The sequence below is a fragment of the Palaemon carinicauda genome, chromosome 24 (genome assembly GCF_036898095.1).
Source record: "Palaemon carinicauda isolate YSFRI2023 chromosome 24, ASM3689809v2, whole genome shotgun sequence".
NCBI lineage: Eukaryota > Metazoa > Arthropoda > Malacostraca > Decapoda > Palaemonidae > Palaemon > Palaemon carinicauda.
The window spans coordinates 52,754,117-52,766,494 of NC_090748.1; the positions used below are offsets into that span (position 1 = coordinate 52,754,117).

The 12,378-nt window shown below is 41.1% G+C and overlaps 1 protein-coding gene across 2 annotated transcripts in view; it reads left to right on the forward strand.

Moving 5' to 3' along the window:
- The first annotated feature begins 4,247 nt into the window (after nt 1-4,247).
- The window catches only part of DMAP1 (DNA methyltransferase 1 associated protein 1), a 240,175-nt gene continuing 232,044 nt past the window's right edge, over nt 4,248-12,378 (forward strand). Inside the window, exon 1 of one of the 2 annotated variants that reach the window (XM_068347793.1) lies at nt 4,248-4,415. The gene's annotated coding sequence lies outside the window, so the exon portion shown is untranslated. Of the gene's footprint in view, nt 4,416-4,484; nt 4,567-12,378 lie in introns of those variants that run through there. The other variant, XM_068347794.1, reaches the window with a different exon arrangement.

Here is a 12,378-nt window from a genome sequence, read left to right on the forward strand (position 1 = left end):
GGGCATAGTGCAGCAAATTGCAAGAATAAACAGTCGTGCCCCAAGTGCGCGGGAGAACATAAAGCGGGTCATTGCAGTGTTGTTGAAGTTAAATGCATAAATTGTGTGAGAAAGAACTATGATGACACAAAACATAAATACTATGATAGACTAAACTGCGAAATTTATAAACAAGAAATAACAAGAGCCAGAAACATTACTGACCATGGCTTCGATTAAGAAAATATCATGTAATCTAATAAATATACAATCCATTGGCAATAAAACTCATATCATTAAGGAAGTCGTAAGTGATCAAGATGTGGATATTTGCTTATTAACTGAAACTTGGTTGAGGGGTGGTAATGTGAGTGACAGATCAAAAATAAATGAAATGGCACCTAAATCTTATAACTTTTATCATGAACCAAGAGAAGACAAAAGAGGTGGTGGCATTGGAATCTTAATTAAGAAATCATATAAAGTTACAGTAAGAAATCATCTCATAGTTAATTCATTTGAATATATGAATATTAAAATTTTATCTCGAAATGTAAATCTACAAATAGTTATACTCTATAGACCACCGAGCAAAAGCAAAAGAATGTTTCTAGATGAATTTAATAACTTGCTAGGTACATTGAACGACAATTGAAATATAGTTATATGTGGTGATTTCAACCTACATCTTGATAACAGAGTAGACCCATATGTCAATGAATTTAGAGAATTGATTGACAACCACGACCTTGAAAACATAGCGTCTGAACCAACAGCTCAATCTAATCATATACTAGATCTAGTTATAGTAAATAAAAACAACAACATCATACTAAATATGGAGATTGAACCTGACTGTTCTATATCCCCAACGCATAAGTTAATGTCTTTTGAAATAGATGTTAGAAAAAATAATGCAATACAGAAGGAAATCACATACAGAATTAAGACTAACTTTGATCCAAAAGAGTTCATTGAACAAAGCCTAGAGGATATAAAAGGGATAACACCAATCAGTAACTGTGAAGAGAAGCACACCCTCGTAAAGAGACAATCCTGTATAAACTGCATTACTGATAGAAGTAAAACTATAGGCCTACTTGCAACTAATTATAATAATAGGTGCCCGGAAATAACAAAAATAATCACAATTAAAGAAAATCGAACTGATTTGATAATGAATTACATGAAGAGAAAAAAAGGAAAAAAAATGGAGGATAAATGGAAAAGAAATAAAAATAATGAAAACTGGGAACATTACAAAGCAGCTAGAAATCGCTACTATTACCTTATCTTAGTTTAAAAAAAGGCCTATTATAAAAAAGTGTGCAATGAAAATGACCCTCCGAAAATACATAAGAACCTAAAGAAACTATTTGGTCTAAAGACAGAAATAGTATTGCCTGACATAACTAATGATCCTAAATGCCTAGCAAATGATTTTATTGATTATTTTGAAGAAAAAATAAATCAAATCTGCTCCAGTTTTCACAACATCGACACAACAGAACGAAGGAATACATCAGCAACAGGTTTAAGTAAGCTAAGGTTATTCAAAGAGTTAAGTCAGAGTGATTATATGAGAATAATAAAGAAAGTAAAAAAAAAAAAAAAAGAAAAAACCTACTGCGGAAATGACCCATTTCCAATTAACGATGTAAAAGATGCAGAAAATTTCACCAGACTACAAGAGACCTACCGAAACATGGTAAATATGAGTCTAGCACAGGCAGTTTTCCCTGATTGTGAAACAGTTGCATGTATCAAGCCTGTGTATAAAGGAAAAGGTGATACAGACAATTTAAGTTCATATAGACCAATATCAAATCTGTCATATTTTTCGAAAATTATTGAAACTGCTGTACACGAACAAACCTGGAAACATCTGAAAAAATCTAATGCCATACCTTCTTGTGATTTTCACCAGTTTATTAAATCTGCCCGATGTACTGGGTGGATCGCAAGGACTTGAAGAGGCGAGATTCCCAAAACCATCCAGGAGTTAACTAAAATACGGCGACAAAATTTACAATTTTATTATAAAAATAAACTCTGATACATGACAAACAACATTCTTAAGCATTCACAAGACTTAATGAAAAACAAGACTGACCCTTGGTAATGTAACACGTGCTCTTCAAGTACAAAGTCCACACCGGACTCATTAAAAAACTGAAAATAGTGACAATTCGAATTCAATACACAACGATTCTAATTTAACTCAGGATTCAGATCCCCAATCACAAGGATCTCTACATTAAACTGCGATATAAAAACTACATGTCTTTCACACAAATTTACTCTACAACCAACCTGGTACACGAGGTAGAGAGAAGAGAACAACTTAATAAACAACTTATCTTTAGGGGGGACGATGAAGCAAATGAGGGTCGGCAGCTTCGAAGAAAACTTCGTTTTCCCGCGTTAACTAAAGTTTCCTTAGCAAAGTGGAGGGAATTCTTAGTTTATTTATTTGCAAGGGGTTTGACTATGTCTTTTTATTTACTACAAGATCGTAAAACAGTTAGGGTTTTCTTTAAACACAAGGGAAGGCTTAAGGTTTCGGCTGAGGGCCAGAATTTGTCCATATCCAATGATTTGGAAAGTCATTGACACTAAACACATACATAAGACATTTTTGTCATGTTGCCTCAATTTTACGTTAGATTCATCATTGATATATTATAAACAGTCAATTTCTATAACACTCGCTCCTTCCCCACCAGGTGGTTAAGATTTAGGTCCCAATACAGTCGTGTATCAAACCTCAGTCTTTCGCCCGCGAGATCCCCCAGCTTTTCCCTCATTTGACGAAACGTTCGTGAAGTCAAATGGCGGAACTTTTCGAAACAGTTCGAAAATTCCCGACATACCTGATGATCAATCTGCATACAGAGAAATTTTTCCACAGAAACAACAGTGTTAGCGATTAAAAGTGACATAACAAATTATAACAAATGGCAAGTGTTGCATTCTTGTGATGCTTGATTTAAGTGCAGCATTTGATACTGTAGAACATACATATCTGATGGAAGACCTTAAAGCTGTGGGCATCGTAGAGCGAGCATATGACTCGTTTGTGAGTTATCTTGAAAACCGCAAAGTTAAAGTAGTAATATCAATGTTGAATCCGAGACAAGAAAACTAACCAAAGCGGGGCCTCAAGGCAGTGTACTAGGTCCTCTCCTGTTTGAAATTTACCCGATTGAACTGGCAAATATACTTGAAACTCACAGAGTTAACTTTAAAATGTACGCTGATGATACACAATTCTATTTCCCAATAGAATCAGTTGATGAAGCTAAAAGAAAGATAAATGAAATAATGAATGACATTAAGGCTTGGATGTTAACAAAAAAGCTCAAGCTCAATGAAGATAAAAGTGAATGTATTGTTTTTGGAAATGAAAAAGATATAAAAGGAATCGAATGCTTCCAAAGAATTGAAATAGATCAATCGATCATTGACCTAAAGAAATCTGTCAGAAATCTTGGAGTAATCATGGATGATAGACTGACAATGAATGAACATATAAATAATATGGTAAGAAATTGTAACTATCATATTAGAAACATAGCATTTATTAGTAAATACTTAGATGAAAAATCTATGGCCATACTCATTAATCACCACATATTTTCAAGAATTGATTACTGCAACTCACTGTTCTATGGTTTACCAAAACAGAGCAGCTAGATTAATAAAAGGACTACACAATGGAAAGAGTTACCCCTACACTAATTAAATTACACTGTCTGCCGGTAAAGGCGAGAATTGAATACAAGCTACTCTTACTAACGTTTAAGATACGGAACCAAAATATCTAAAAGAATGCCTGAACAAACTAGAACTAGAAACAAATGTTAACATAAGACACATGAGTGACATACATAGGCTATCTGAACCAAGAGCAAATAGTAAATGGCTTTTAGCTACTGTGCGCCTAGACATTATAATAAACTGCCAACTGAAATGAAGGACCTAAAGGGAGCAATTGGATTTAAGAAGAAACTAAAGACATTACTTTTCACAAGATCATATGATTTGGAAGATGCTACTATCATAGAATTATATAAGTTATAATGAAAATGTTTCGTTAGATGATTGATATGGACCTGCCCGAGAAGTAGTTCTCTCGACTTCAGTGGAGGTTTGGATTCAAAGCCAAAACAAGTAAAACAAGTAAAGTAAAGTGAGCATTTACGAACAAAGAACCAGGAGGAGCCAGGGCCTGAGGGCCGGCGTTAGCCGTGAAGAACGTGAAGAAGAAGAAGTTGGAACTCGGTAATTGTATACAAAGCGCAAACCAACAAACATTGCGTCTTCTCATACATACTGTATAAATCAGCGGTGAACCTTATGCCTTTGAGATTTCTAAACTATTGGGAACCTACTATTGTTCTGGCTTTCTTGTCATAATAATTCAATGGGGAACTGTAAGTATGTTTCAAATATTGAGCTAAAGGTATAATTTTCCATTATGACTGCTCTCAACTTCCTTTCAGAAGGGCATAATGAGGTTACTTACAAGTCTTGGCCTTTTTCTATTGGTATCTACGACAACAAGCAGGGCTGTTTGTTTATTTGGTAAATATATGATACTACTTTAATTTCGGTATTTGTTTACAAGACCACGCTCTTCATATACTGTCAAATTATGTGAAGCTATTGTTTTCCTCTGTTTTTCATGATTTAAAGCAATTCGCCTCATGGGAAAAAAAGTTAAAAATATAAAAAAGAAACGGTACAGTAAATCTTTACCGGTAAAGTTATATTGTATTCCAGGGTGTGATTTCGATCAGAAAATATATGTTTTCCTATAGAAATAACGTAATTTAACCGAATTTGACCTTTGTTTCAACCGCAAACAAACAGATCAACCAATTAGACACTTTAAGTTGCCAAATTGGTTGCTGTTATTACGGATGAAATGAAGGTGAAAACCGGGTAAATCACGTTATTTTCTACAGGAAAACTTATATTTTCTGTTAAAATGATTAAATGTAATGTCTTTTATTATATATATTTTGTTAAAATACTTCAATATAATGACTTGTTCAAATTCGGTGTCATTTAACTCACGTATGTACTGTGAACGGTAACGTTAGCAACGTTACCAACCGTAGACAACGTTACGGTGATACACAGCGTTACCAATGTTACGGTGATACACAGCGTTACCAATGTTACGGTGGAATTACTAACGTTAGCATTGATACGGTATTATTATCGTGTGTATTTTAAAGAATTTTTCCATATATCCTTTACACTATATAAAAAAGTACAAAAAGGGTACAGAACCTAACAAACCCACCTAACCTAACCTAGAAGTTCCCAGGTCACAAACCCAATATAATGCCCTTTGATATATCACTTCACTCACATTACGGTAATGTTAGTACTGTTATGATAACATTATATATAATGGTTCTTGTATCGCCATTAGCTCGCTTTGCTCGCATGAAAATAAGACATCAAGCTCGTATGTACTGGCAAGCGGTAATGTTGAGCTGCGCACGCTAACATTGGTAATGTTACGCTAACATTACCAACGTTAAATATAATGGTTCTTGTTCCTCACTTATGATCACAGGAAAACAAAACATCACCCTCGTATGCATTGGCAATTGGTAATGCTGAGCTTTGCACTCTAACAAAATATAATAAAACTAAGACATTCAAGTTAAAGAAATTAATGACTTACTTTTAAAATGACCGTGACGTCGTAACTTAGGGGTCACGGGGGTGTTGTGACCGAGTCTGTGGTGTCTCAAGTGTTTTGCCTTAGATTAGCACTGCACTTGGAACACTTAAAAGTTGGTATATTACATTACATGATTTAAGAAAATTATCAAAATTGGAATACACCAAAATAGTTTCAAGTATGGATTACTGAAGCGGTTACAATTTTCTAATAATTCGATCGTAAAATATGCAAAAGACGACACTTAAACTAACAAAGACGTGACTTGGGCAAAGGTTTCCACGGAAAAGGGCTCGTTGGAAGGTGGGGGTAGGGAAATATTAACCCCCCTGTGCAAACTTTACATACGTATGGGTTCGTGATTGGTTGACAGAAAAGCAACGGAGTTTAGAGAGTAAACATGAATAAACAGAATAGGAAACTTGTCCAGAGCAAGTATTTATGGGAAATCTGGGAGTGACAAGGTAATAACAAGTGTATAAAAGTAATATATGAAGAGGAATGTATGGTAAATAATATTTGATGGGTATATAAAATGAGGTGATTTTATAAGGTATCGAATAATAAAACGAGTAATACTGGGGTCTAACATAATATGTATACGAAGGTATTACATAACTAATCAAGTCATAGACTTGAACAGAGCTGGTAGAGAGACGAACAGTTACATTTCAGGATTAGAGAAGAAGAAATCCTATTGGTGGAGGAAAAGTCTCTGCGCAGGGAGGTGGGGTTTTTGCGCAGAAAGTCGAAACTTGCTATGTAGAAACGTACGTACAAGAGCGTCTACAACTGGCAAGTAGAATTAGAAAAATTAAATGAAAAACACTGCTAATGTTAGCATGATACGATAACATTTGATCTACATTACACGTTGGCAGCACTGGTTATTGTATTTTTTCATGAGACATAGTCTTTGCAACGGCGCCTCCAAAGTTTATCCAGCTATACTGTTTTGTATTCTCCTCCGTTTATTATACATTCAAGAAGGTAATTTATAGAGAAGAAAAGGCTTGTTTCACGATTATATATCATTTCCCCAGTATGTTTTCCCCACCCAAAACCCCGAGTTCCCACTGGGGGTCCCCCATTATCGTAGGATATAGATATATATATATATATATATATATATATTTCTGAAACTTCATTTGCGATGGGAACGAGTGTCCTTTTCGAAGAGAGCGTAATTTTAAATATTAAACTTAGCCGGTGAATATATAAATAGCTGACGTCTCCGACGGCCCGACAGATTCCAAAAAACTCGCGAGCGATTGCCATGAAGGTTGCGGGTGTGCCCACCAGCGCCGACTATCGGCCAGATACAGCATATACTTCTCAACCAAACCAGTTCTTCTCTGTCGGTGTCACCGACAACATTGGTTCCGCTCGCTCTAGACCTCGAGTTTTCTACCGAATTGGTGAAGTACTTTGTTTTGGTTTTATTGGCTTTCGCTGTGTTGGTTTGTTCCTTCAATAAAACTCTTGAAACCCTTTTTTGTTTATGAACTTGGCTTTCCTTTGGAATTTCTCTGGATTTTCATAATGGCTGACCCTTCTCCTGTATATCGCAAATGTGCGAAAGATTGTAACAAACGTCTTCCGAAAGCTTCTATCGACCCTCATACTGTTTGTGCTAATTGCCGGGGTAAATCCTGCCAATTAGGAGATCGGTGTGAGGAGTGTGTGGTTTTATCGGAGTTCGAGTGGTTAGAGTATGAAAAATATACTCGGAAACTCGAAAGAGATAGGGTGAGGAGAAGCTCGTCTAGATCTTTAGAATTTTCCTCCTCCCATGCCCCTGAACCTAATCCTTCCCCTGTAGTGGTAGTTTCTGAACCCCCTATTGGCACTCATGAACCTTCAATGCGCGATATGTTTTTAGCTATTCAAGCGTTGGGTGAGAAGGTTGAAACCTTAGCCTCGGACAGGAACCAGCTTATGTCCGATGTTAAGCTGTTAAAGAGTCAAAGTGGTAAAGTGGAAAGTGCGCAAAATGTGTTTAGTGTTGCGACCGAGGGTTCGTCTGTTCGTGCTTGTCGCTCCCCTAGTCCGAGACCTCTTTCAGGCTCCCCTGCACCAGGGAGAAGGAATGTCGTAGGACTTAAGGGAGCGAGAGGTGTAAACCGACGTACAGACGTTCCCTCTAAGGTATCAGACGTTTCTCATCAAGAACGTCCTTACCATAAGACGGGGGAGACTAAGTTCTCCTCGTCTTTCGACGATTTGCCGCATAAGAAACCTTGGCGTAAGGTTTCTAGACCCTTAAAGCGCAAATCAGTCCCTTCAGGACAGGTCCAGCGTCCTGGCTGTAGCCATTGGGGCAGCTCTGACCGTTTTCAGTCATTGGATGGCTGTTCGCCTGTTAAGCGAAAGCGTGACACGGAGTCCGAGGGTCTCGTTAGGTGCGATGATTTGCATGCACAGACGTTGCCGACGTCACGGCCCGTTCCGACTCCCATTGACCCGAAGTGGAGTGTCCTACAGGACATGCAGTTGAAACTTTCATCTTTAATGGAGGTTTATGAGCATGAACATGTTCGTAAAGATCCTTTGCTTGCGGTTCGCCAGTCCGACAAGCGTGACTCTGGTCTTCAACCGCCTAAGCGAGTTTTGTCTCCTCATTATGATGTTAGTGCTAACGTTATCGGTGCTGTTAAACGCGACTCTGATCGTGTTCCTCGTCATTCACGTCAGTTACGTGACGTGGAACCCCTTTTGCCGCAGACTCAAGGTGACGTTCAGCAACTGTCGCCGCAGTCTCGAAGTGACGTTCGTCGGCCGGCTCCGTTGCCCCGACGTGACGTTGAACGTCAGTCACCGCAGTCGGGTGTTGTTTTTCAAACTCAAACCCTGCAGTCAGTGCAGTCCCGACGTGATGTCGAATGTCAGTCGACACAGTCTGTTGTTATTTGTCAGTCTCAAGACTTTCAGTCTTTGCAGCCTCGGCGTGACGTCGTTACCTCAGCTGTTGCTGCGGCTCCGTCGCATTTTGACATAGCCTGTCAAGCGTTGCCTCCTCAGCATGTCTCTCCGTATCGCGAGACTTTGCCGTTGTCGGATGAAGTTCCTTCGGATGAGGAAGTCGTTGATCCCCTTCCTGCTGATGTTCCTTTGGGGACTCTTTCGGATGGAGAAGAGCCTAGGGTTGCTCAGCCCTCCCTTGATTTTAAGAAGATCATGCTTATCTTTAAGGACCTGTTTCCTGATCATTTTGTTTCTGCTGCTCCTCGTTCGCCTCCATCTGAGTTCACGCTGGGCCTAGCTTCTTCGACTCCGTCGTTCACGAAGTTAGTGCTCTCTCGCTCTTCTAAGAGAGCTTTGCGTTTGTTGGGCGACTGGTTAATGACCAGGAGGAATTTGGGGAAGTCCGCTTTTGCTTTTCCCCCTTTCAAATTGGCTTCTCGTGCGAGCGTCTGGTATGACACGGGAGAAGTTCTCGGCTTGGGGGTGCCTGCCTCTGCCCAGGGAGACTTCTCAAGCCTCGTAGACTCTCCTCGTCGTCTGGCCGTGAGACGTTCGAAAGTTTGCTGGTCCTCTTCAGATCTAGATCATCTCCTCAAAGGAATTTATCGTGCCTTTGAGGTTTTCAATTTTTTGGATTGGTCTCTGGGAGCCTTGAGTAGGAAGGTCTCGTCAGCAGACCGTGATGTCTCTGTTCAGATTATGTCGTGCATGGACAAGGCTATTAGAGATGGCTCTAATGAACTTGCTGCTACTTTCACAGCAGGGGTTCTTAAGAAGAGAGAGACTCTTTGTTCTTTTCTGTCTGCAGGTGTCACTCCTTGTCAAAGGTCAGAACTTCTCTTTGCGCCCTTGTCTTCTGCCTTGTTCCCGCAGCAGCTTATTAGAGATATTGCAGCGTCTCTTGTATAGAAGGACACTCATGATTTGATGGCCACGTCTGCTCGTAAGGCTGTACCTTCATCCTCTTATGTCAACAGACCTAAATTTGAAACTCCAGCGACAAGGTTTATCCCGCCTTTTCGTGGCAGAGCTCCCAGTAAGGGAGGCTCTCGTGCCGATAGTAAGCGGGGCAAGAAGAGAGGATCTAAATCCTCCCGTGGCAGAGTCTGACTGCCCACGTCCTCAGACAGCAGTAGGTGCCAGATTGACCAACTTCTGGCAGACCTGGGAGAAGAGGGGTGCAGACCGGGAGTCTGTTTTGTTGCTGAAGGAGGGTTACAAAATCCCTTTTGTACGAAGACCTTCTCTAGTAAAAGATCCGATAGACCTCTCTCCCAGGTATCGAGAGGAGACGAAGAGATAGGCATTACATCTTCAGGTGTCTCTGTGGTTAGAGAAGGGGGCGGTGGTGAAAGTCTCAGACCTTCAATCCCCAGGTTTTTACAACCGTCTCTTCCTGGTTCCAAAGAACACAGGAGGTTGGAGGCCAGTGCTGGATGTCAGTGCTCTCAACGTATTTGTGGCAGCAGTCAGAGAGGGCGACTGGATGGTCTCTCTCGACTTGCAGGATGTGTACTTCCACATTCCGATACATCCAGACTCTCAACCTTATTTGAGGTTTGTGTACAGGAATGTGGTGTATCAGTTCCGAGCACTGTGCTTCGGCCTCAGCCCTGCTCCTCTTGTTTTTACGAGGCTCATGAGAAATGTAGCAAAGTTCCTACATTTGTCGGGGATCAGAGCCTCCCTGTACTTGGACGACTGGTTACTCAGAGCGTCGTCCCGTCATCGCTGTCTGCAGGACCTACAGTGGACTTTGGATCTTGCGAAGGAGTTGGGCCTCTTGGTGAACATGGAGAAGTCACAGCTGACTCCCTCCCAAACGATTCTCTATTTGGGGATGGAGATACAGAGTCTAGTTTTTCAGGCTTTTCCGTCTCAAAGTCCGTCTCATGCTAGAGAAAAACCGTTGCTCTGTGAGAAGCTGGATGAGCCTCCTAGGGACGCTTTCATCTCTGGAACAGTTTATCTCTCTAGGGAGACTTCACCTATGCCCTCTCCAGTTCCACCTAGACTTCCATTGGGACAAGGAGAAAACTTTGGAGGCGGTCTCGATTCCGATCTCCGATCCAGTCAAGACTTGCCTAACTTGGTGGGACAGCAATATAAGACTTCGGGAAGGTCTGTCTCTGGCAGTCAAGAACCCAAACCATGTGTTATTTTCAGACGCATCGGATTTGGGTTGGGGGGCGACTCTGGACAGTCTGGAATGCTCAGGTCTTTGGGCCGCAGACCAGAGGAGCCTTCACATCAACTGCAAGGAGCTGTTAGCAGTCCATTTAGCACTGAGGAGTTTCGAGAGTCTGCTTCGAAACAAGGTGGTAGAAGTGAATGCAGACAATACCACGGCCTTGGCTTACATCTCGAAGCAAGGAGGCACTCACTCCCACGCTCTTTTCGTCATCGCAAGGGACCTCCTCATTTGGTCAAAAGATCGAAACATCTCGCTTTTGACGAGGTTCGTCCAAGGGAAGTTGAACGTCTTGGCGGACTGTCTCAGTCGAAGAGGTCAGGTGATCCCTACGGAGTGGACGCTCCACAAGGATGTGTGCAAGAGTCTTTGGATGACTTGGGGTCAACCCACCATCGATCTCTTTGCGACCTAGCTGACAAAAAGGCTCCCGACTTATTGCTCTCCAGTCCCAGATCCAGAGGCGGCCCACATAGATGCCTTTCTGTTGGACTGGTCTCACCTGGACGTTTACGCCTTTCCACCTTTCAAGATCCTCAACAAGGTGTTGCAGAAGTTCGCCTCTCACGAAGGGACCAGGTTGACGTTGGTTGCTCCCCTCTGGCCCGCGGGAGAGTGGTTCACAGAGGTACTTCTATGGCTGGTAGATGTTCCAAGGAGTCTGCCTTTGCGGATGGATCTCTTACGACAGCCTCACATAAAGAGACTTCATCAAAGCCTCCCCGAGCTCCGTCTGACTGCCTTCAGGCTATCGAAAGACTCTCAAGAGCTCGAGGATTTTCGAAGGAGGCAGCTATAGCGATCGCGAGGGCTAGAAGATCCTCTACCATCAAGATCTACCAGTCGAAGTGGGAGGTATTTAGAAATTGGTGCAAGTCCTCCTCTATTTCCTCCTCCAGTACCTCTGTAGCGCAGATTGCGGATTTTCTGCTATATCTGAGAAACAGTCGCTCCCTCTCTGCATCCACCATTAAAGGCTACAGAAGCATGTTAGCTTCTGTTTTCAGGCATAGAGGCTTGGATCTTTCGAATAACAAAGATCTCCAAGACCTCCTTAAGTCTTTCGAGACCTCTAAGGAGCGTCGTTTTTCAACTCCTGCTTGGAACTTGGACGTGGTCCTACAGTTCCTAATGTCAGACAGGGTTGAGCCTTTAAATTCAGCCTCCCTGAAGGATCTTACCCTCAAGACACTTTTTTTGGTGAGCTTGGCTTCGGCTAAAAGGGTCAGTGAGATCCATGCTTTTAGTAAGAACATCGGCTTCTCAACAAATAAAGCAATATGTTCTCTTCAACTTGGTTTTTTGGCCAAGAATGAACTTCCGTCTCGTCCTTGGCCTAAATCTTTTGAAATACCTAGTCTTTCTGAGATCGTAGGTAATGAAGTTGAAAGAGTGCTGTGCCCCGTTAGAGCTCTTAAGTTTTACTTATCTAGAACTAAACCGATACGAGGTTGTTCAGAGGTTTTATGGTGCTCCGTTAAAAAGCCCTCTTTGCCCATGTGTAAGAATGCGTTATCTTACTTTATTAGACTTTTAATCC